At 48.3% G+C, this 24,285-nt stretch overlaps 1 pseudogene; it reads left to right on the top strand.

Moving 5' to 3' along the window:
* Positions 1-5,216, top strand: part of LOC132376776 (beta-1,4 N-acetylgalactosaminyltransferase 2-like) — a 31,662-nt pseudogene extending 26,446 nt beyond the window's left edge.
* Positions 5,217-24,285: the final 19,069 nt, after the last annotated feature.

The raw sequence follows: 24,285 nt of genomic DNA, 5'->3' as shown, positions 1-24,285 counted from the left end.
CAACGTGGTGACAAATTTTTTGACTTTTGCCAGTTTGATAAGTACAGAGTGATATTTCATGGTAGTTGTAATTTGGATTTTTATATTGTGAGTGAGGTTTTGCATCTTTCACATATGTTTGTACGTGTATCTGAATTTCCTTTTCCATGCATGGTCTGTTCATATCTCCTCTCATTTTTCTTTTGTACTATTGCTCTTCTTCTACTGACTTATTTGAATTTATTGGAAGCGGGGGAGGATTTCCCTTCTCCATGCTTTATATTTCCAAGTGAAAGGACATCAGTAAATGTAAATCTTGTCCTCTTTCTGACCCCCACCCCCCTCACTCACTTCAGCTGTGGGGGAGAGAAGTAAATTATCTGATTGGTAAGTTTGGGAGGAGGAAGTGAACAGGGCTTGCCTCTCTCTCCCTGCCCTTTGGGATCTGCCTGCCTGCAGAACACAGGTGCTCCTGGTGGCCCTTGGCTCTGCAGTCAACTTAGCAACAGAGGCCCTGCCCTTGCCAGGTGAGGCCTGCAAGTTTCCACAGTTGCCTGTGATCTGGGGGCAGATCTGCTTCATCCCAGGGTCTGGTATTAGGAGGCCCATTGTTTGCATACCTAAATTATGTTCTTCAAAACTCTGTGAGTAATAAAGCTGGTTTTGGGGTCCTCATTTACCTATTCCTGTGTCTATTACAAGTTGGTTTGGAATTTTGGTGGGAAAAGGGATACTAGTTATTAGATCTCTCAAACTCTAAAGGAGCTTTTTAAGTCTCAAGGGAAATTAATCTTTTACCTGTGATATAAGTTCCAAATATTTTCTTCTAGGTTTTCATTTATCTTTGCTTTTGCTGTTTGGTGTTCGTCTTCTTAATATGGAAATCTAGTCAAAATTGTCGATCTCATATTTTATGGATATTGAGGTTTTGTGACATGCCTAAAAAGGCATTTCCCCCTGATGGATTATAAAATATATTTCCCTGAGTTTCCTTCATCTGCTTTTGTTTTTCACGTTTAATCCTTGTGAGGTCCTTCCTGGGGTGGCAGGCTACCGGGAGCCTGGACTGACTCTGAGAGAACGGGTCTTCGGGAGGTGGCAAAAGGAGGAGGCCCAAGGGGACACCCAGCTCCATGTATGTGCTTGAGGTCAGCACCGTGTGGTGTGCGCAGTTATGGATCAGACAGGTCTCCAGAGCAGCCTGAGCACTTCAGCAGCCACGGCGGGAACGAGGAAGAGCCCCAGTAGCCTCCGTCCGGGGCCCAGGAAGGGAAGGGGCTTTCTTAGCCCACCCCGCGAGTTGGGTGGCAGCAGGATTAGCGCCCAGGCCTCCTAACCACAAGCTAAGGCCTTGTTTTCTGGACTTGGCGGCCCAAGTCCAGCTTGATTTCAGTTGAACCAGAGAGCTCAGGGGACAGCGTGCCCAGGTCCGAGGCTGATGGGCCCACTTGTCTCCCGAGGTCTGCTGTACGGTCTGGACCTGGCCGAGCTCTGACTCCTGCTCCGGACGCCAGGTCCGCTGGGATGACTAGAAAACCAAGGCAGGGCTGCAACCATGGCCTCCAAGAGAAAAGCGGTGATTTGTTTCCTTTCCTTTGGGTAAAATCAACAACAGCCTGCAAACATGGGATCACTTAGAGACCAAAGTCTTCCTGCATCGGGTACTTGTTACTCTGTAAGTTCCTTTCACATGTGATAAAGGAACATGCCTTCGGGGGAGCAGGGCGGGCTGTGTGCTTCTCTCCTCTCAGCCCCTCGTCACTCAACAACCTGAGGACCAGGCTTCTGAGCAGCTCAGTGTCGTCCCACCTGTCTACCAGCAGCCCCTCCCTCCTCCCACCAGCACATCCTTGAATGAGGAAAAGATCTCTAACGTTTTGGTTTTCATAAGCATAGTTAAACACTGAGAAGTCCTTTGGTCCTTCTCGGATTCTTTTTAGATGAATTAGGGTGGGTCTGGATGAGTGTGAAGATGCTTTATTATAAGTGTTCATGTGCTGTGCGTATGTTTACATTTTATGTATTAAATCTTGTAATATATCTTCTCCCAGTGATAAGATCAATTCTATGTGTTCTTTGGTGTTGTGTCTTCTTAGCTTTCTTCCCTTCCTGCTCAGAGAGCCCTGAACAGCCTCCACTAGGGCTACCATATACAGTTGTGTAGGTTGTGCACTGCACAACTCCAAGGGGTGCCATTGATTTTACAGTCTGTAAGCTGAAAGACACCCCTGGACTTATGGACTATGGCAGCCCTTTCTCCATCCATTGTGCTCATAATTTACACAGGCAATTCTAATGCCTTTATATAATGAATGACTCATATGCTATATCCCAGAGCCACATGGAAATATTTCTTGGATTACCTGTTCTGGATTATCCATGCTTAATTCTTCCACTAATGTATGTGATCGAGAATTACTCCCACTCTTTTAGTTGAGCTGAATGAAGAGGATAAGGGGAAAATGTCAGATTAAACTGATCCACACTAAGGTGTGAGTGACTAATATGCCACCCAGGCCCTGGATGTATCTGGGAAGGCTATTTCATTTCAGAAAGGGATCTTATTCAGTACAAGCAAGATTTTGTTTGTAAAAATCACAACTAGGTGGGCAGAGGAGGGAGGAACTTATGTCAGGGTGGGAGCAGATTTGAGGGTAGGACCCTTTAAGGCTCTCACTCTCTTCTGTTGCTCTAGGACCAATCAACTCAGCAGCCTACAGGCTCGGGAGAGCCTTTCTGCAGAGGGCATTCTCAGTATTTCTTCTCTTTGGCAAATCCGCTAGTGTTGTCAGCTTCCTACCTCCTGCTACGGCAGCAGAATAGGCCTGAGAATTGTTCTTCATGACCTTGACTGCTGGGAGTTGCAGATACGACTTAAAGTCAGCCAATCAAATGCACTCATTCAGAGCCAGAGCAAGGGATGTCAAGGAGCAGGTGCATTTAGAATTCTCTCTGGCCGAGGGGGAAGTGCTTGGGGTTGAGGTTCAGTGCCCTGTGGCAGCAGAACTGAGACACGAGCATCCAGCCGCATGGTGGCCTGGTCTGGCAGACCCTGACTGGCCATGCTCAGTTCCAGCCTGTTGCCTGATTCTGATTCTCCAGATTTCCTGTGGATTCTGTAGGCTATCTGACATCCATCCCCAAAATCCCATATCTGCTTACCAGAGTCAGGTTCTGTTGTATGCACCATGAATCCTGAGAGAAATCCCCTCTGCTCACAAAGTCCTGAGGTCTTTTTTTTTTTAAATAAATCTATTTATTTATTTATTATTTTTGGCTGCGTTGGGTCTTCGTTGCTGCGTGTGGGCTTTCTCTAGTTACGGCGAGCGGGCTCTGCTCTTCGTTGCAGTGCACGGGCTTATTGCGGTGGCTTCTCTTGTTGTGGAGCATGGGCTCTAGGTGCGTGGCCTTCAGTAGTTGCAGCACGTGGGCTCAATAGTTGTGGCTCGTGGGTTCTAGAGCGCAGGCTCAGTAATTGTGGCTCACAGGCTTAGTTGCTTCGCGGCATGTGGGATCTTCCTAGACCAGGGCTCGAACCCGTATCCCCTGAACTGGCAGGCGGATTCTTAACCACTGTGCCACCAGGGAAGTCCCAGTCCTGAGGTCTTATTGAAGTCAGAGTGATTCTCTCTGGCGAGCAGTGATGTGCTGATGAACTATCTTTCTAGGAAAAAAAAAGTCCCCGATGTGTGGCATTTGGCATTTGCTGATTTCCATGGTATAAATATTCCCACCACAGTCAGTTTCATAATACCAACCTTTAAACACCTGACTAGCAAGGTTCCTGAATATTTAACAACAGGCTGTCAGGGGGCAGGACGAGCCAGCTTCAGCATAGCACGGCCATCAGAATGTGGTCTTTATCGCCAAAGTTTAGGGTTTGCCAGACTCTGAGTAGGTGGTATGTAAGAAGGGCAGTGGTGAGCAGTGGCCAGTCCCCAAACTGGGACAGAGAGCAGAGGCAAGGCCTGGGCTGCTGGCACTCCCTCAGGCCAGGAAGAGCCCCTTTCCTCTACGGGTAGGGGAAGAAACCTTTCTTTGCTTTTAACCTAAACCTTGACTGACTGCTAAACTGATTACTAGGGTGCCAACGGCTGGACAGTCGGCGGGGTGGCCGCCCAGCTCCACCAGCCCGGAATGTGCGAGGCGGCGGGTTTCGGGATGACTTCGTGCAGGTCTCCAGTTTGAAGGACCAGATGCTCCCTTCTATGAGGTCACCCTGACAGCTTCTCTGGGGACACTGAACACCCTTGCTGACATCCCAGACAGAGTGGTGCAGGGCGGAGGCCAGAAGCAGCTGACCACTTCGACCAGTAACTGGAAGCTTTTGAATTTCATACTCCAGCATGTGACATACACAAGCACAGAGTACCAGCGCTGCAGGGTGGATGTGATGAGTCTGGAGTCCAAGTCCTCAGTGGCCAAGTTTCCAGTGACCATCCGCCTTCCTGTTATGCCCAAGTTATATGACCCTGGACCAGAGAGGAAGCTCAGAGACCTGGTGAGCATTGCCACCAAAACTCTCCTCCGTCCCCGCAAGCTCATGACCATGCTCCAGAGCATTCGTGAGCATTACCCAGACTTGGCCGTGATCGTGGCTGATGACAGCAAGGAGCCCCTGAAAATTAATAACAACCACGTGGAATATTACACCATGCCTTATGGGAAGGGTTGGTTTGCTGGTAGGAACCTGGCCATATCTTAGGTCACCATCAAATACGTTCTCTGGGTGGACGATGACTTTCTCTTCAACGACAAGACCAAGATTGAGGTGCTGGTGGATGTCCTAGAGAAGACGGAACTGGACGTGGTAGGCGTTCAGTGTGCTTGGAAATGTGTTCCAGTTTAAGCTGTTCCTGGAGCACAGTGAGAATGGGGGCTGTCTCCACTGGCGGTCAGGATCTTTCCGGCCCCTGGACGGCTTCCTCAGCTGCGTGGTGACCAGTGGTGCTGTCAGCTTCTTCCTGGCCCACATAGAACGGCTCCAAAGAGTTGGCTTTGACCCCCGCCTACAGCGAGTGGCTCACTCAGAGTTCTTTACTGATGGGCTCGGGAGCCTGCTTGTGGGGTCCCGCTCAAATGTGACTGTAGGTCACCAGCCCCGTTCTCCAGTGGCGGACCCAGAGCTGACAGCCCTGGAGAAGAGCTACAACGCATACTGGACCAACACCAAAGCTCAGGTCTAGTTCAAGCTGGCTCTCCACTACTTCAAGAACCATCTCCAATGTGCCACATAAAGGTTGTCTGGGCATCGGAAAAGCGCTAGGCTGACTGGTTGCAGGTATCTAAAACAGAGGAACTGGCGGATGGCCTATCAAAATTTGAACTCCTGGGCTTCCCTGGTGGCACAGTGGTTGAGAATCTGCCTGCAAATGCAGGGGACACGGGTTCTAGCCCTGGTCTGGGAAGATCCCACATGCCGCGGAGCAACTAGGCCCGTGAGCCACAATTACTGAGCCTGCGCATCTGGAGCCTGTGCTCCGCAACAGGAGAGGCCGCGATAGTGAGAGGCCTGCGCACCGCGATGAAGAGTGACCCCCACTTGCCGCAACTAGAGAGAGCCCTTGCACAGAAACGAAGACCCAACACAGCCATAAATAAATACATAAAATAAAATAAAATAAATAAAAACCCAAAGTTAAAAAAAAAAAAAGTTTGAACTCCTGATAAGATGGACAGGGCAGATGGGTCTGGCTCAGGTATTGGAAATATCAATCAAAAGCTAAGGGTCATTAGAAATGGACCAATCACTGATCAGGGCAAGGGAGACTGTATTCATTATTGTTTGTATGATGTCTTACCATTTATGAAGCATTTGTACATATCGTATCTCACATTATCTCATTTCATCTCACATGAAAGTATATGATGGGTTGGTACCCTCAGTCACAAAGATGGCCTCTGGGTTCTTGAGGGTTATTTGCTGGAAATTATATCACAGATCATCTCCAGCATCACTGTCATCCACAAATTTTTTTGGTCCTACCTTGTGGACTCAAATAACGTGAATCACCCAGGGTCCTTGCCTGGAGGAGGTGGCAGCCTGGTTCGGTTCGGTCCACTGGTGGAGTCGGCTCAGAGGATGCGAGGCGGACCAGGCAGGCGAGGAGGGCTGTGGGGAGTCCGCTCACCTGGAGCCCGGCGCACGGATGGGACGCAGGCGGCTGGAGGGATGAGATCACTGGGGGAGTCCACTCACTGCCGGAATACAGGTTTCCCTGGCATCAGACTCCCTATCATAAAGACAGATTCCAGAATGCCTGGGATTGAACTTGGACCCTGTGCTGAGGTACCATGATAAACAGCGTAAGTGCAGTGGCCAAGCCACTAAATTCCAGGGCCTTGAGATCAGTTGCTGACCCCTCAAGACCCATGTCATCTACAGAGCGGAGCCATCATGATGAGGCAGGCTCTCTCGGTTATCCTGGGAGTCAGCAGATTCTCCCAGTGCTGCACTGGCTCCGCCTTTTTGTTTCTACTCTTTCCTCCTGAAGACGGCCTAGGGTAGTTCAGGATCTCTGAAAATGTGTCTGTGAGATATTAATAAAACCTCATGAAAAATGAAAAAAAAAACCTGACTACTAAACTACTTCTGTGACTGGGTCAGCTGGGCCTCAGTTTCTCCATACAGAATATGGGGTGGCACTTGCCATGTTAACATCAGGAAGCTCTTGTGAGAACCAGGTGTTTTGTGTTGTGGGCCAGGATAGTTCAGCTCTGCAAGGACAGCTTAAAACTTCCGGGGTTTTGGCTAAGGGACTGGGTCTCACGGGAGGTTTCTGGCTTTGCATGCTTTGTAGCATCTGCGTGATACATGCCTGGTGTGTGCATCTGTGTCTGTTGTGTATGATGTGGTGAAACTGGGCCCTGGGGACCTCCAGCCCAGTGTGGCTCCAGGCATGTGTCTTGGATTACTGGTGCTCAGCGGGTGAGCAGACGACAGCATCTAGTTTTAGAGAACATGAAGAGGATTTGAATGTTTAATAAGGAAAGGATGGACAAAACATGCTACAAGAAATCCACAAAATGTCACTGGCATCGACAGGCCTGCTCCCTCCAGCTTGTGTTGACAGCATTTGGTAAATATTCTGATTAATCTGTGTCCTCGTGTGACCTAGAAATTCACAATTTGAGTTTAAGTTTGTTCCTGGGACTTCATGTGTTGGCCAGTTGCAGAGAGAAACAAAGAGGACCCTACATGATTTCCTGGCCTCATATCAGAAAATGTGGCCTCATTGGCCTCTAAGAGTCACGGGGCTCTGCATACCAGCCAACGTTGCACTCCTTGGATGTTCCGAAACACCTGTGCTTTCTGCCCTGCCTCGTCCCAGCCAACCTGACCGTACAGCCTGGAATTAGGGTTCGGTGCGAAACTCCAAATGTCTTGGGCAATGTCATGGCCCTACCCAAGGGCCTGAAGTCCACTCCAGTGCCTGGGCCCTTCTCTCAGAGCCTTCTCTCAACATTGAACTCTGACACATCTGGGGAGATTGGAGGTCCTCAGTAGCAACTTTTTACATTTACAAACCACATTAATCCAAGACTCTATTTCATATCAACTGTTTTCCCGAAAAAGGACTGAAGGTTAGCTCACATTTGCTGGTACCACCAGATGTTTCTGGCACCCATGGCTCAGGCCACCCCCTGGCATCCAGCAGGTCTTACAGCTGAATGGGAGTGTGGTGATGCCCAAAGGGTTACTCGACCAGCTGTCACCATTTGGCCCCAAGCAGCTGTGTGTAGCTTGCAGGTCAGGAGTCGTCAGGGCCTGACGCTCCCCCGGCCCCAGGGTGAGGTTGCCCTAGACAGAAGCATAGCGTCAGGCAAAGCACCAGGTGCTGGTATGAAGTCAGGTCTCTTTGTCAGCAGAGCCACTCACTTCCTGTTCCACCACCTGCTTGCTTCCACCCTCTTGCTGAGAACTGCAGGCATCTGCATTCTGAAGGGAGCTAGGAGTGGGGGCCCCCTGACCTGTCCCCCTAGTGTGGAAGAAACGGGCAAAATCCCACTATACGTGCAAAGCAGAGAAAGAAAGACTGTGCTCAAAACACGTGTTTTTGGGGACAGGAAATTTCCCCAGTCACTCTCTTTTCCCCATAAAAAACAGGCTACATTTAAAAATCACTAAATATTAAGTATTTTAAAAGCATATTAATAACCAAGTTGTAAAAATATAGCTAATAATAAAACAAACTTTTCTATTTATAACCCCAGTTTAATAAACAAACAAACAAACAAAAAAACAGGCTACAGCAATAGTCTAGCTATTCACTTAGCCTTGAATTAATGTGACATCATCCAAAATGACTATCAGTCTAAAGTTAAAACTTTCAAGTCCTAAAATAAAAAATCCCCTTTCCCTAAAAATAAACATTACAGGTACTCAACTGTAGGCGTATGGGATTATAGACTTGGGGAATTGGAAGGGATCTTAGAGTTCATTTTACAGAAGAAGAGACTATGGTCCAGAGAGGGAGACTCTTTGTCTGGAGCCAGGATGAAAGGTCAGGACTGGGAGCCCCCAGGACTCTTGCTGCATCTCAGGAGAGTGGGGACATTGAAATTACCTGGGGCCATATCTGGGCTCAATCATGTCACCTTCCATTTGTATGCTGCAGGCGTTTGGTCACAGACTGTGATGAGGTGACGTGAGCCCGAGGGATTGCAGTCTTTTTAGATTTCTGTGCCACTTGGGACATCCAAAGACGTTGGTTCCATCGTGGCAGGAAAAGCTCATGGTAGTAAGCTGGGTACTTAACTATTTTCCTCCAAAAAAACAGAGAGAAAATGGGAAGGAAAGTCTCCATAAATTTATGCCATCTGAGCCCTTGGGGATGAACACCAGCAAATGCCAATGACAGGCTGGCCAGGCCAGGAAAGCATACTGAGTGGGGGCAGGCTATTCCTCGGATCCATGATGCTTGGGAATGACCGAGAAAGTCCCGTGAGGGAAGTGGGAAGGGGTTCTCTTCTGCCTCAAGGCCAGACTCACCCCGAGAGCATCAGAGCACACGGGTGTTGGGAGGGTGAAGGGAGTACAGGGCAAGAGGACTTCCCTTGGCCCTGGAGGGCACCTGACATTTTGATGGGTCATTTGGCACAGGGACATGTTGTAGTGGCAGAAAAAAATACCGTGTGAAACGCTCTGTTTTTTCTGTTCATTTTTCTCTTTTATTGTAGTTACTAAGTAATGTGGGTAAAAGTGTTCCTCTGCATCCAGGCTCAGGGATAATGAAACTTGTGGCTGAGAAATAGACAGGGGTTTTAGTCACGTGTATTACTGGCAAAAACACAAGTAAAAAAAATCAGAATTTTTCTATATGGAGGAGACTGCATCCCCAAACCCCCAATCACAAATTGTTGCATCTAAATTCCCAGCAGCCTTGGAGGTGTCTGGCTGAGAGGCTGTGGCCTGACAGCCTGACTTGGCTTTTTACCACCAGTCTGGGTGCCCAGCACCCCAGAGCTCTCAGTCCCCCTCCTACGGCCCTTCCCTGCAACCCTGTGCACTCCGCTCCCCCAGAGCTCCCATCAGGTCCTTGCTCTTCTCCTGCAGGGCCCCATCCTACCACTGGCTTCTTAGTGGGGATGCAGGCAAAGTCCTGACTTAGGCCAGGCAGAGAGGAAGAAGCCTTTGAACAGGCAGGCCCACTTGTGTCCCTGAGGCCACTGGGTGTGGGCAGTCCCGTTTCTGCTGCTGTCGGGCCCATGGCTCCTCTGCCCGAGTCTGAGACTTGGGTCCCATTTCCCCCAGTTTAGCACTTTTAACTGAACCTTGTGAATTCTTGAGAATGACTGTCTCCAAGGATGTGTCTACACCTCCTGGGCCTCCTGTGAGCTGGAAAATGAAGGCCTTTGTTCCAGAAGGATTGCACTTGCATTCCTGTGACTGCTTTGTTGCCTAGAGCAGCAGGGCCTCAGCTCAGCCTTGAGGTACCAGGAGTGTCCTAGTCATCCTAATATGTGTCCTAGGTCTTTGCATCGGGTGTGGCATATACTTGAAGAGGAGAGAGTGGACCAGGGCAGCAGGCCCCAGATGGCTGGTGCTTTCAAACTCCTTGGAGTTCCCTTATCCACATGGAACAGAAAACCTGCCCAGAGACACAATGAGCAGGGCTCTCCAGGTTGAGGGACAAGCAGGCTGGCAGACCAGAGTGCCTGTACACAGTAGGGGCCTAATTCATACTTGTTGAATGGAAGAAGGGATGGTGAGGCAGCAGAGGGGCACCCCTGGATTCCAGAGAGCTCTGCCCAGACACAGGCTACGCTACCCATGGAGGCCAGGCCTTCTGGTACATACCCTCACTCAGAAGCTGGTGTTTAACCATCTCTGATGGCCCATCAACCTCAAGATTTTTCAGCTCCTGTGCATGAAAAGCTTAAGATTTGGTCATGTTGCTTCTCTGTTCAAAAATCTTTGCTGGCTCCCTGGTATTTTCAGTGGTGTTTCCTAGTTATTAAAAATTGGTTTCAGTGATCATGCTTCCCTCTTGAGAATTCACAACACACATTAGCATACTTAAGGGCCCTGAGAAGACCTGCGGGGAAGAAATTGGTTTCCCAAGCTCAACCATGGAGCACCAAGGTCTGTCTTTTGTTTGCTTAACATCTATTAGCACACAGCAGAGTACAGGGCATGTTTTGATAACATTAACCAATAACATAAAAGCCAAATGAATTAGTCTTACACTCAGGAGATTATGGAATCTGGCCTTGACCTGAGGTTCTCTCCATCTCACCACCATGTTGCTCCTTTTTCCTCACCCCATGCATCCCCTTCAGACAGGCGTGCTGTCTGTCATGGGCTGAATTATGTCTCCCTAAAATTCATGAGTTGAAGTCCTAACCCTCAGGACCTCAGAATCTGACTGTATTTGGAGTATTTAAATTACCTTTAAAGAGGTAATTAAATTAAAATGAGGCTGCTTGGGTGGGCTCTAAACCCAGTCTGACTGGTGTCCTTATAAGAAGAGGCGATTAGGACATACAGAGAGACAGCACACACAGTGAGGTGAATCACGGGAGGACACAGCAAGAAGGCAGCCGTCTACAAGCCAAGGAGAGAGGTCTCAGAAGAGACCAACCCTGCCAACACCTTGATCCCAGACCTCCAGCCTCTAGAGCCGTGAGAGAGAAATTTCTGTCATGGAAGCCCCCAGTCTGGGGTTTGCGTGATGGCTGCCCAAGAAGACTAATTCACGGTGCTCCCCACTGCTTCCCAAATGTACCACAGTAGGTCAGTGTTCCCAGCCACCATTTGGCTTCTCCACTCTTCCTCCTGGATGCCATTCCCCCATCTCTTTCAGGGCTCTGCCACTGCATTTCTTTTAGCTACAAACAAACAAACAAAACCAAAATAAAATAAAATTCTGCTCGTCTTTAAGGACCTCACCCAAATGCCTCCTTGCCCAATAAGCTCACCCTGGCCCATTCACGGCAATGAGTCCCTCTCTTCTGTGCTCCCAGAGCTGGTGGAAACTTCCGTTCAGCCTTTCTCTCACTCCGCTTTCTGCTGAGGTGAGTTGAGCATGTCTATTCCTCCCCCCATATTGCTGGATCTCTGGGAGTAGAAACTTGTCCCGTGTCCCCATACCCAACACTTAACAGGTGTTCCGAGGTTATTTTCTGGATGGAACTGAAACCATGTCTCCGCATCCGCCAGGTCAAGAGGAAAGAGAGCACCTGCTGTCTGCCCGGCATATTCCTGCTCTTGGATGCTGGGACCACAGCCACAGTCTCTGCTCCATCCCAGGAGGGAGGGGAGGCTGCAGCGTCGGAGGTAGGCCTTGAAGGACACGCAGGAGCTGACGTCATGCCTCTGTGGAGCCAAGGAGCGGATGCTACTTTATCTGAGTTTCCAAATAATTTCATGCCTTTTGACTCAGACGCACAGGACCCCTGCGCCTGGCACACAGAGGGGACTCTGCAACCATGATGAAGGTGAAGGCGGGCCATATGCCGGCACATCAGGCTCTCGGGCTCTGCTGCCTGGCAAGGTTCCTTCCAGTGACCCCACTGGACCCGGAAGGCCCAGGAGATGGTGCAGCAGCCAAAGCCAGGACCTTCCTCAGGAAGCCTGGTTGGGGCAGCACGAGTGCCGGACCACCATGCCAAGTCACCGGGCCTCACGTGGCGGTTGCCAAGCCTGGCAGCAGGGCTCACATCTCCAGGCCCCGCGGTCTTGGGGAGGAAGGCCCTGTGGAAGGAGAGCTTTGACACCCTCCACTCTGATCTGAACACAGGTTTTTAATTTCCCTGTAATTTGCCCTTTCTCCCTCTCCCCGGCTGGCTTCCCTGTCATTTCATTTCCTGCACTATTCTCATCTTACAGCAGAGGTGAAGAGAGTTGACCTCTCTTTGCCCCAAAGCTGAATAAAATACAGAACAGATTTTTGTGAATAAAAATAGGCTCGAATACCACCAGCCAGTCACTCCGGGCTCCGCTCGGCCCATCTGGCCTTGCTCTCTCTCCCACCCACTGGCCCACAGGGCAAGGCCGCACAGAGAGTGGGTGCTGGATCTCTGGACCAGGGCCCGAGGGGACCACTGGCAGGAAGGAGGGCAGGACAGCACCAGAGCGAGGTCAGGAAGGTGGAGGGGGTGGGAGCGGTTGACCACCTTCATCCTCTCCCGTGAGGGACGGCTGGGAGGGTGGAAACCTCCTCGTGCGTTGCCCTTGCCAGGGGACCAAGGAGGAAAGATCAAAATGTCAACACCTAGCGGGAAAGAAATTTCTGTCTGGTACATTTGGGACAATTCCAAGAAGGATGCAACTGGAGCCCCTACGAGCAGAATAGAAAAGATTGTGGCTTCAGAGCCAGACAACAGACCGCATGTCTGCCTGGTCCTCGTTCTTTTGTGGTTGGCTGTGTTATCTTAGACAAGGAACTTAATCTCGGTGAACCTCAGTTTCCTCATCTGTAAAACGGGGAGAAGACAATAATGTAGATTCTGTAGGTCGGCTGGGAGAATTAAATAAAACAGCACATGGAAAGTGCTTGGCACATCAAAGGTGAACCCTGATCTACTTGTATCCTTCTTGTCATTCAGGTCTCAGGTCAAAGGTCAGAGGGTCAGAGGGGCCGTCTCTGATACCCCATCCCTGAGTCTAATGCAGTCACCCAGCTCTGGTCCACTGAGTGCCCTGTTAGAGAACAAGTGTTAGGGTTAGGGTTAGGGTTAGTGCCCTGTTAGAGAGCATGTCCACAAAGCATGGGCGTGTCTTTGTTTCTTTGTTTATAAGTCTGCTGTCTGGCCCCTCCTAGAAGGAAAACCCATGAGAGTGGGGATCCAGCACCCAGCCTGTCCAGGGCCAGGCGGTTCGTTCGAAGGTGGCCTCTGTTGGCTGTGCACCTGCTCTGCTGTGCGAACTTAAGGGTTGGCTCAGGCCCTGGTGCTCCTTGTCCACATCTCTGTGGGTACCCCTCAGCAGGTCCGACTGCTCCTGGGCTCTGCGTACAGTGAGGCAGGATCCCTTCCATCCTCCGGCCTCAGAATTTAATTCCCTAGAGATGGCCACTTCCCTCTTCCCAGCTTCCAATCCCTTTCCCACTGAGACAAAACTACATAAACCCCCTTGTGGACGTGGCTTTCAAGAGGTGAGCTTATCTCACCTGACCATGTCTCCTCTTGCTCTGAAACACAGAGAGATGTCCACAGGGTATTGGCTCCAAATGAAATGACCAAAATCTGTATTAGCTTCCTTTTGCTGCTGTAACAAATCACCACAATGTGGTGACTTAAAACAGCCCGCGTTGGTTATCTTACGGGGTCTGTAGAAGGACACTGGGCTAGAATTAAGGTGTTGGAGGGCTGTGCTCCATTCCTGAGGCTCTAGAGGTGAATGAATTCCCCTGTGTTTTCCACCTTCTAGAGGCAGTCCTCCTTAGCCTCATGGCCCCAGCATTGCCTCTCTCTGACCTGCTCACAAGGAAGCGACATCCTATTGGAAGCAGACAGGTAAGCCAAGAAATGCAGTCCTATATGGTAAGTGAGGAGTGGGTTGGGCAGGGAGCAGGGTGGGAGCATGCAAGGTGGGGAGGCTCCCCAGGGGATGGTACCCAAGCCAGCGCTTGGCTTCACTCCTCTACTAAGCTGTGGAAAAACTCGCAGGCAGGACTGAACCTAACTCATCCTCTTCCTTCTTTCGAAGCTGAGTTCACTGCTTTGTGCCTGGTAGACACCCAATAAATACCATCTGCAGTGAACTGGTTCAGCTCTTTCAGAGTCATTTTTCTCTTTGGGGCCACAGTTTCAGAACTGTGATGTGATGGGAAATCAGGGACTGAGGCAGCATCCTGGGGCAGAGCCCTGGCTGAGGGTTTGAAGGATTTTCTTCATTACTATACATTTTCCTCCCATCAGAGGTGAGTATCAGGATTGAAGCTGGAAGCTCCATGTCCAGTTGTGGGTCCTCACCAGGCATCTCCCCAGACATCAGGGAACTGGATTTGAGACCCTGCCCTTGGTTTCAGGCAGGACTTTAGGATCACTGGGGGGGTTGATCAGTGAAGGATGGCTCGTCCTTTGAATTTCTTCATAAAGTCACATGCTAGGAGTGAGGGGGATGAAACTGAGCAAGTGAAATACTTGGCAGAGTGTCAGGAAGGACTTTCTGGGCAGATCTATTGGCTGTGCCCCAGAGGGAGGGCTGCTGCCAGAGTCGGGGGGTGCCTGGGAGATTCTGGTCTCCACTCAGAAAGTTCCCCTTGCAGTGCCTGCCCGGTAAGGCCCCTTGGCTGTGAGCATCTTCTGCCCTTTAGCCTCAGATTGTTCTCCTTCATTCTTACCTTCTTCTTCTTCACTCAGAGCTTCAGAATGGGGACCCCACACAGTTCTAGGACCCATAGGCTGCAGGGGAAGGCTGATCACAGGGATGTCTGAAGCCAGAAATCCTGGCAAAGCAGGCTAAGGACAGGGCTGAGCTCTCAGGGGGACTCACACAGACCAAGTGAGGCTGAATGGAGAATCAAGGTTGCCTTGGTACTTCCCCTGGGCCATCATCTCCCTCCTAGACTGGAGAAGCTCAGCATCCTTAGCCCCTCCTAAGCTCTTGCCAGGACCTGGAATGTACAGGAGTGGCAATGCATTAGACTTTATCCTGCATTCTTTCAAGAGCCATTCTCCAGGCCACGCTTCAAACCAGGCCTGGCAACCAATTAGTGGGTGGTGAAATCAACATAGTGGATGGAGAGCCACCTAGCATTAAGAAAAAAAGAACACATAGAATCAAGCACAGTTGAAAATATCCTAGTGTATCTCAGGAATAAACGTATTACTCTGTGAAAATGTGTTTCAGTTTTGTGTATGGCATAGAGTATACTAAATGTGGGTTGCAAAGTGCAATGTATTTCTTAATGCAGGTCAAGTAAAAATAGAGCATCTCAGGAATCGCTGGGGGATCCAGTGACCCCTGGTGGGAGAAGCTGCAGGTCTGACCAGGCAACTTCATGAACTGTAAATAAAGATGCATAAACCATCCAAAATGTTCCTTCCCGGAGACCTTGGGTGGGGTGGGGGGTGGGGGGTCAGTGGAGGAGCATTGGCTGGGAGTAGGGAGGCTGGGGTTCTGAACCTGGATCTGTCGAGTACTCCCTGTGAGCCATGGGTGCGTTGCTAACCCCTCTTCCAACCTCAGTTTTCTCCTCTCTCAAATGGGGAGGTTCCATTGTGTCTGTGTGAACTGCTGCCCTCTGGTGGTGAACTCTAAGATTGCTGATTGGCGTGGAGCTGTCCATATTCTAGGCGAGCCTCACTCCCAGGTGGAGTGTATAGAACCCCACACATGTGCTGAGTTCTCTGCAAAGGCCCCAGCTGCTCAACTACCCTGCCTGTTGAAATATTCCCATGCGATAGTGTACAGTACAGATCTTTCACTCAAAGATCCATTTGTCCATGAATATTGAATGACCTTCCAAAGTGTGTGAAGTTCAGCTATGGGAGACCTCAGGTCATGAGATTACGATAGCAGCCTTCACCAGCCTGGTCAGCTGCTGGCTTTTCACAGTGTGGGAATTCATTGTGGGGCACTGCCTGGCATAACCAGGTTGAAGGTTAGCATTTCTGGGGTGGCAGCCGTGAGGACCCTGAGTCCTAAGATGGTGATGTATCTTCTTGACCTTTGCCCACAGCTGGCCTCCTTCCCTGCAGGCATCTTTAGCAAACATCAGCTGCCAGGGCCAAGGGCCGAGGCTTCCCCCCAGGGGAAATACCAGGTAGCCAGAGGTGTGAAGGGATCCACCTGCTCTGGATCTCTTTGCATCTCTGCTTAGCTGTATACCAGGCATCCAGATGCGCCTACTAGGCCTGAATGTATTTTTTTGAAGCTGCTGAGAGTGGGATCAAACATTTAGAACATGGAGTTTATTAGTCTGGCCACTTTCTTCAACCTCTTCTTTTTTGATGGTATCAGCACCTATTTGCATCTCCAGTTAAGGCTCTAATTAAATTCCCTTTAGTCTTTGACCCAACCTCTTGCAAGAGAAGTGATTTTCCAAAAAATTTCTTACTTAAACAGCATGCTGCATTGTTCTGAGATTTATGTCTAGTGAACTAAAAGAGGACTGAATGTTCCTGGCATTGTCTCTGGATTTAAAAAGGTCAATTGCTGGCATGAGTAAGGCATCTTCAAATCCCCCAAAGCAAATATCTTGGATCATTGCATTCAACAGGTGCTTAATACGTGTTTGTGAAAAGGTTAGAGGAATGAATGGGTGGAATCGCAGCAATGACACTTCAGATGAAGCTTCTGAGCTCTGAAGCCACAGTGCAAACCCCACTGTTACACAACAGGCCAGCGACCTGGAGCCAAGTCAGGGTGCTTTATCCACGAGGTTGAAAGACCCAAGCAAACATTTGACAAAATGGAGTTAAAACACTTTTTAAAACAATCGTTTAGAGTATTAGACCACTGTCTTATGGGGGGTCTGAAGGGCCTGAAGTAGGAGTGTTTTATTTTTAAACAATTCACTTCCCTTCTGACTTCAGGAATCCCCAGGATGGCTTGGTTTTGAGGACATTGCCGGTCAACCGCAGCCAAGAAGTGATTAGCAAGTGCCTGCTCCACAGACACGGTCTGACTTCTGGGCTGAGTTCAAAGCAGAGTTCTTAGTTTAATAATAATACAGGATTAGCTTTCCTTTACAACTTCCCATGCTGGATCTATTTTGAAAAAAACACTACAATGTCCATGGAACTTTGGGGGCACAGTGAAGACTTGGAGAAAACATTTAGTGCATATTTGCGTTCTTGTTCACATCCTCTCATAATGAATCATGGAGAAAATAACCCTCCCTTAATTCTCTTGGTGGGAAATGGTGGTTATTTCTAATGGGATGAACAAAGCAGGTCTTGAACTCCTCTCATCACCAATGTGCTGAAAGGTGGTTCCAGAGCTCACGAGTGATACAGGCTTGCGTTCACTTATTGCCATGTCATTTAAAGGAATCTGATTAAAAGTTCAGAAGAAATGCTAGAATTCTACAGAATAATTGTCCAAAGCTGTGGACAAGTACTGACGGTAGCATGTGAGAAGATTTTAGCCCAGATATGGGTGAATATTTTCATTTCAATGGCATATATTTATTTTAACACATATTTAAAAGATATATAACTAACACATCTGTGAGTTCTTGACTATTTTAGGAAAAGACTAAAGAAGCTATTTAAGTGAAAACCAAAAAAGAAAGGAAAGCGTGTTAATTTAAAGAAAACTAATAATAGTGAAAATTGTGAGGCTGGTACCTAAACAATGAAGTTTGCTGAACAGATTCAAAGCAAGCATTACATTTTTGTCTTGTTACTAGAAGCAGTACGCAGATGCTGGAGTCTTGTTTGGAACAAATATTCAGGACTTGGGGGAAGGCTCGGGTACTGTGGATGTGCTTGGAAGGAAGCCTTAAGGACACAGCCAGTCTTTTCGGTTGTGGGGAACACTTGGCTCCAGGATTTCTAGAACGAATCTCTGTGAGTCCATCAGTGAAGACCCCCAGCAGGCAGTGACGTCTGCTCAGGAGAGCAGACCTTCTCTCAGACTGAGCCTGGATCTCAGAGGGAAGCTGATAGCTCCAAAAGCCTTCCCCTCTGCCCACCTGCCGGGGATGTCATTGCCTGGCCCTTGGAGAACCTTCCACCAGGGCTATCGCACCTCACAGTGCATCAGAGTGGAGCCCAAACTAACAGGTGTACCTTCTACTCACCACCTGGTCATGCAGGCTGGCATGAGTCCACTGCATCTCCTTCAGGATAAAGACAACGAGGGGAATGGGCTCTTGCCTTTAATCACTTTTCTGAGTCTTTGCTGATAGAGGGGTGTCCTGGGCAGGGTGCTTAAGAGGACAACTTAACTGTCCAGGCGTCTTTTCTGTGGAACCTCAGTCTCGACTGGAGAATCCACTCCTGAGCCTGGCCTTGCTCGGGACCCACGTTTTCTCAGAGAAGGAACTCAAAAAGTGCCCAGAGCTGGTGCTGGGGATGCCATTTGGTGGTCTGGGAGTTACTGATTGCTTTCTCTGTCACAAAGCCTTTGATTTCCACCGGCTCATGTGTACACATGTGGGTATTCTTGGTGGCCTGACCATTGAGCATAATTAAAAGAAATGATTGGCTTTCTCTTGATGCAAACATCTGGTTTTACTTGAAACAAGATGACTTAGCTGTTTCAGAAACATTCTTGTAACCCTGGATTCACATTTTCTTCTTAAAATATATATTTTCTCTGTTAGGGCAGCATGTTAATGTAAACACTCCATGTAACTGACAACCGACAGTTTCAGAGTGTGTGGGGCTCCAAGCACCGGAGGAACCGCAAGAATGATTGCGTTTTTGATTTGATCACTGGAAATCTGTTTCAACAGTCACTCTGATTTAAACAATTACTCTGATTTATACTCCAAACGCTGTAATTTGCAGAAAACGTAACCATGTGAGGACATTTTTCTAGAGTATGTCTTGGCAACTTTGTTTTGTTGTGATGTCATTCCTTCAGCTTCAAGGAAGTGCTAAGGGAATCCAAGAAAGAAAGCGGGGCCTTTTCTTTCTGATGGGCTTTCTGGCCACCAGGGGGAATATTCTCAAGTCTTACCACTCCCGGCCCCTGAGGCCAACTCTGCCGGGCTAAGAATGCCATCCAGGACAGAAGGAGACCCCAGGTTTCCTGAAGGTCAAAGAGTTAAGGACCAGGAGTAGGGTGATTGGTTGTGTAGCCACTCCCACCATCTACGGTTAAGGAGGGCAGGTGGGAAACCTCTTCTTGCACCAAATTCATTCTTCAAAGCCCAGGTTGACAGAGCTAGAAGACGGACAGGAGGTTTAATCCCTTCATTGCCCAGAAAGGAAGATCCAGAGAGGGAAAGAACACCACCCAGGTTCTAGAGCAAGTGTCAGAGCCAAGGGAAGAACCAGGTCCTTGGGTTTCTGATTCATTGCAAGATTGAATTGTAGGCATGGAATGGCAAGTTGGTTCCATTTTATGTATGGAGAATGTGTCTCAGTAAAATGAGAATACAATTGTCATAAATCAAAAAAATTAAGCAGTCCATGTTTTGTAGGGTACAGCTTCAGAGAGCTAGTATTCAAAGTATTAGCTGTGTTTATCCACCCCCACCCTGCACCCCACCCGCAATACCACAGCCAACTACCGTAGCTGGTCAGTGCTGCTGGAGAAAGAGCCATGGAGGGCAATTCCCTGTGGCCTTGCTCTGCCTGCTGGCTTGGTGACAGCTCAACCACCATAGGCACTGAAGGTGCTTGTTATATGAGGTAGCATCATGCCTGTGGGGATGGCACCAAGACCCTTGATGGTGGTGGGGTGCCCACCCTCTCTAACTGCATCTTCCTAGACCATCTGCTATGGATTAAATGTTTTGTCTCCTCCAAATTCATATTTTGAATCCCCAGTGTAATAGTATTTGGAGGTGGGGCCTTTGGGAGGTAATTAGGTTCAGATGAGGTCATGAGGGTAGGGCCCCCACAATGGGATTAGTGCCCTTATAAGAAGGTGAAGAGACCCGATGCCTGGCTCCCTCCTCCCCCCATGCCACCCCTTCTCTCGTCCACGTGAGGATATAGGGAGAAGGCAGCTGCTTGCAAACCAGGACCTTCACCAGAACATGACGAGACTGGCACCCTGATCTCAGACTTCCTGTTTCCAGAACTGTAAGAAATAAATTTCTGTTGTTTAAGCCACCCAGTTTATGGTATTTTGTTATAGCAGCCTGAGCTAGGACACCATCTGTCTCCAACCTAGCCCTAGCCCAAGAAGTAGATGGTTCTCTTTAAAGTTCATCTCCTTGATAGCTATAGGCCTAGTTTTTCAGTAACTCCTTAAAATCACTTATGTGGCTCTTATCACCGAGGAGCTGTAGGATATGACAAGTTCCATCTCCACCTAGAATCTGCTGTGTGATCAAGAAGGGGTCTGATCCTTGGCCATGCCCCAGTGTCCTCTCAGCTAAATGAGGGATCAGACCACCAAGTGCTGAAGTCTCTTCCAGCTCCACTACTCTTTGGATCTGTGACTCTATCATTTTGTTTATATGTTTTTCTTATTTAAACAGTGATACAGGCTGATGGTGGACAGTTTTTCCCTTGAACCACATACTCTTTGAGGTGTGAAGTTCATCATGTGTGTCACCCCTCCCACAGAGCCTGGAATGGGGACCTTCAGCCAAAGGCATGCTCACAGCCTGCCACTCCTCTTGGGACTGTCCTGATGACACTACCAAAGACTGTTGTGTGCTTCTGAACTATGTTGGTGTATGTAGCTCTTGCACGATGAGTGGGAGCCTACAAATACTCAGTTCCTAGTACAAGAGTTGGAGCACAGCTGGATCTCAAAGATGGTTTGCTAAACAGCCCTGGATTGGCTATTTGACCAATATGTCCTGCAGTAATAAGTTTATCCATGCTAACCACACTGATGAAAGAAATTGTTCTTTCTTTATTTTCCTAAAACTGATCTGATATTCCACATGAGCTCCCACACACAGCGTGGTGAAAGAAGAAATAAAACTAAATTTTGGTCCAATTGAATAATTTCAAACTGATTCCAGCTCTCTTGTCTTCTCCTTTCTCTTACTCCATGTGGCATTTGGGTGTGGTAGGAGGGAATACTATGTTCTCAGATCCCTCAGGCATTGATGATCCTCCAATTTCTGAGCCAGTGTCCCTTGGTCTGGTCACTGCTTGCCTTGCTGTCTTTGATGGCTGAGGTCAGCAGCTGGTAAGACGTGTGACTTTACCTCTCTATCCTCAGTTGCCCCACGTGGCTGACTCAGGGTCTGCTGCATCCTACGTCTAACTCTGACCTGAGAGGTCTCTGCAGTGGGTCATTATTCCGCCTGCCATGGTGACCCATGCAGACACTCTGGCTCCCAACGCAGTGGCCGTACAACCTCCCCACCCTTGGAGGGCCTGTGGGAATGTCTGGGTCCCAGACACGCCACAAGGAAACTGAAAATGGCTCAGAAAAGGTAACTCAAGCTTGGTCTTCCCTTAGCTCTAGTATGCTTCACAATTAAATTTACTTTGGTGTGGTTGCTGCCATGTTGGTACAAGAATAGACTTTGAAGCGAAATTAACTCAGAGTCCCAACTGGGAACCAGGACAGGAGACTCTTCCTTCTGGCTTTCCATGCAATTATTCAACATATTGGAGCCTCTTATCTCACTCCCTGTCTCTTCTGCTTATTACCCCTTCTCCTCCTAATCCCTCAGAACTGGGAGGGGTGAACTCCTAGCTTTTCCTTCCTCCTCCTGAATTTGACAGCAAGTCTCATGGCCTGTATACACTATAGAAAAAAATTCCGTAGCCTGAATTTCTTCAATTGATATGTGAGTCACTCTCAAATTTATACTTATCTTCTTCCTGAATCTCTATCTATCTATCTATCTGTCTGCCTGAATTGTTTTCTCAATCTTTACACTTGGATATCTAATAAGAAGCTCAACCGTAGCATAATCAACACCATAACTGTTTGGCTGCCCTGTCCCCGTATCTGTCCCCTATCCCAAGCATTTTTAATTTTGGTGAATAGAACTGCCATCTACTCAGTTGCCCAGACCAAAAAATTTTAAGTCATTTTTAACTCTTCTTTCTCTCACATTCCCACATCTAATCCATCAGAAAATCCCATTGGCTCTAACTTCAAAATAGATCTTGGACCCAAAACATTTCTCATCATCTCCATGGTTACCATCAGCATCTAAGCTACCATTTCTCCCACCTGGGCCATGGCTACAGTCTCCTAACTGGGATTCCTTCTTCTACTTGTGTCCCCATAGAGCATAGGTTCTCATCTGGGGGTGATTTTGTCCCCCTGGGGGGACATTTGGCCATGTTTAGAAATACTTTTGGTTGTCTCTAGGGGAAGGTGGGGGGGTGCTGCTGGCATCTAGTGGAGAGAAGCCAGGATGCTGCTAGCAATTCTGTAAGACACAGGACAGCTCCCCAAAACAAAGAATTACCTGGGGGCTTCCCTGGTGGCGCAGTGGTTAAAAATCTGCCTCCCAATGCAGGGGACACGGGTTTGAGCCCTGGTCCGGGAAGATCCCACGTGCCGCGGAGCAACTAAGCCCATGCGCCACAACTACTGAGCCTGCACGCTAGAGCCCGCGAGCCACAACTACTGAGCCCGTGAGCCACAACTACTGAAGCCCACGTGCCTAGAACCCATGCTCTGCAACAAGAGAAGCCACTGCAATGAGAGCCTGTGCACCTCAACGAAGAGCAGCCCTGCTTCCTGCAACTAGAGAAAGCCCGCATGCAGCAACAAAGACCCAACGCAGCCAAAAATAAATAAATAAAACAAATAAATTTATTTTTAAAAAAAAGAAAAAGAATTACCTGGCCCAGTATTTCAACAGTGGCAAGGTTGAAAAACCCTGCCAATCTCCCAACATAGTAGTCAGGGTGGTCTTTCTTAAGTATAAATTAAATTGTGTCACTCCCATGCTTAAAACAGTGTGGCTTGCTAGTGTAATAAGAACAAAATTTAAATTATTTATTCTAGTTTCCAAGGCCCCATAGGACCTACCCTCTGTAGACCTCTCCTATTTCCTATTTCTCCATTCTGCTCATTTACAATCCTCCAGCAGCAATGATCCTTTGTCTTTCTCTCCAATTTCCTGAACACATTCCTGTCTCAGGGCCTTTGCACTTGCTGTTACTTCTATGTTCTCTAGATTTTGCGTGGTTGCTATGTCATCACTCAGGTCTCAGGTTAAATGTCACCTCCTCAATCAGTCTTTCCTGACTTCCCTGAGGACCACAGGCCCTCTACCCACCCCTGCAAAACAGACAGACACATCACATTACCCAATTTTATCTTCTTCTTAGTATTTATCAATATCTAATATTGTCTTACTTTATAGTTTATTTGTGGTCTGTCTCTTTCCCCTAAGTTTCTTGAGGATGAGGCTATTTTTCTAGAACAGACAGAGAAGGGCTCAGTAGATATTGATGACTGCATGCCTGACTGATTGATTGTCAGTATGTTGAATAGAACCTAAAGAGATTTAGAACATCTTTTCTCTCTGGTCAGTGCCTAGCTTTCAGGCCTATTGTCTTACTGTGAAATCGTATTTCAATAATATGAGCTGAATATTAACTCTTTTTCTATGCATTCCTGCTATAACGTTACTAGCCACCCCCATACCACTCCATCCAACTAATATGTACCTTAGCTGGTTAAGGACTAGGTCATGCTCAGGGGAATACAAAAGAGAAAAAATAGTAATCATTATTTTCCAAAATATTACTCTTACAAATATAAACAAAGTGTTCAATCTATTATTAAAAAAACCTCCACTTCTTCTAGGAGGCAAACCCCATCCCCCTCTTTCCTCCCAGTGGGTAACAGGATGGGCCCCAGCTGGTTGCCTGTTTGCTCTGGTCTTGGTAACTGAACGTCTTTCAGTTGCTCCCTTCCCTACAGCACAAACCTAAGGCTTTACCTAAAGCTTTATCCAGCATTTCCTAAGGCTATTTCTACGTTGGTGAAAAGAATGCACTCCCTCGCACAGTAGCAGAGGAGGCTAAAATGCAGAAGTGCTGGATTCTCAGGAGCCGTTTCAAATACTAGACTCCCTTTTGCCAGTGTAGAAGCTGCCGAGATTTCACAGACACAGGAGGTGAGGTTGTGGGAGTGTGCTTTTTGTGCATGAGTGCGTATCGTGTGCACAGATCTGCATGCAGGCCTCAGGTGTATATCTGTGCTTGTGACATCCCAGAAGTCACAAGATCAAAAATGGGAAAGGATATTTTGTGTCTCGGCCCACGGAAGGGTAGTGGGAAGAGTGCATTCATGTC

Source organism: Balaenoptera ricei, chromosome 13 (genome assembly GCF_028023285.1).
Source record: "Balaenoptera ricei isolate mBalRic1 chromosome 13, mBalRic1.hap2, whole genome shotgun sequence".
Taxonomy (NCBI): Eukaryota; Metazoa; Chordata; class Mammalia; order Artiodactyla; family Balaenopteridae; genus Balaenoptera; species Balaenoptera ricei.
The sequence above is the reverse complement of the archived record's forward strand: the minus strand, read 5'-3'. Positions and strand labels throughout refer to the sequence as shown.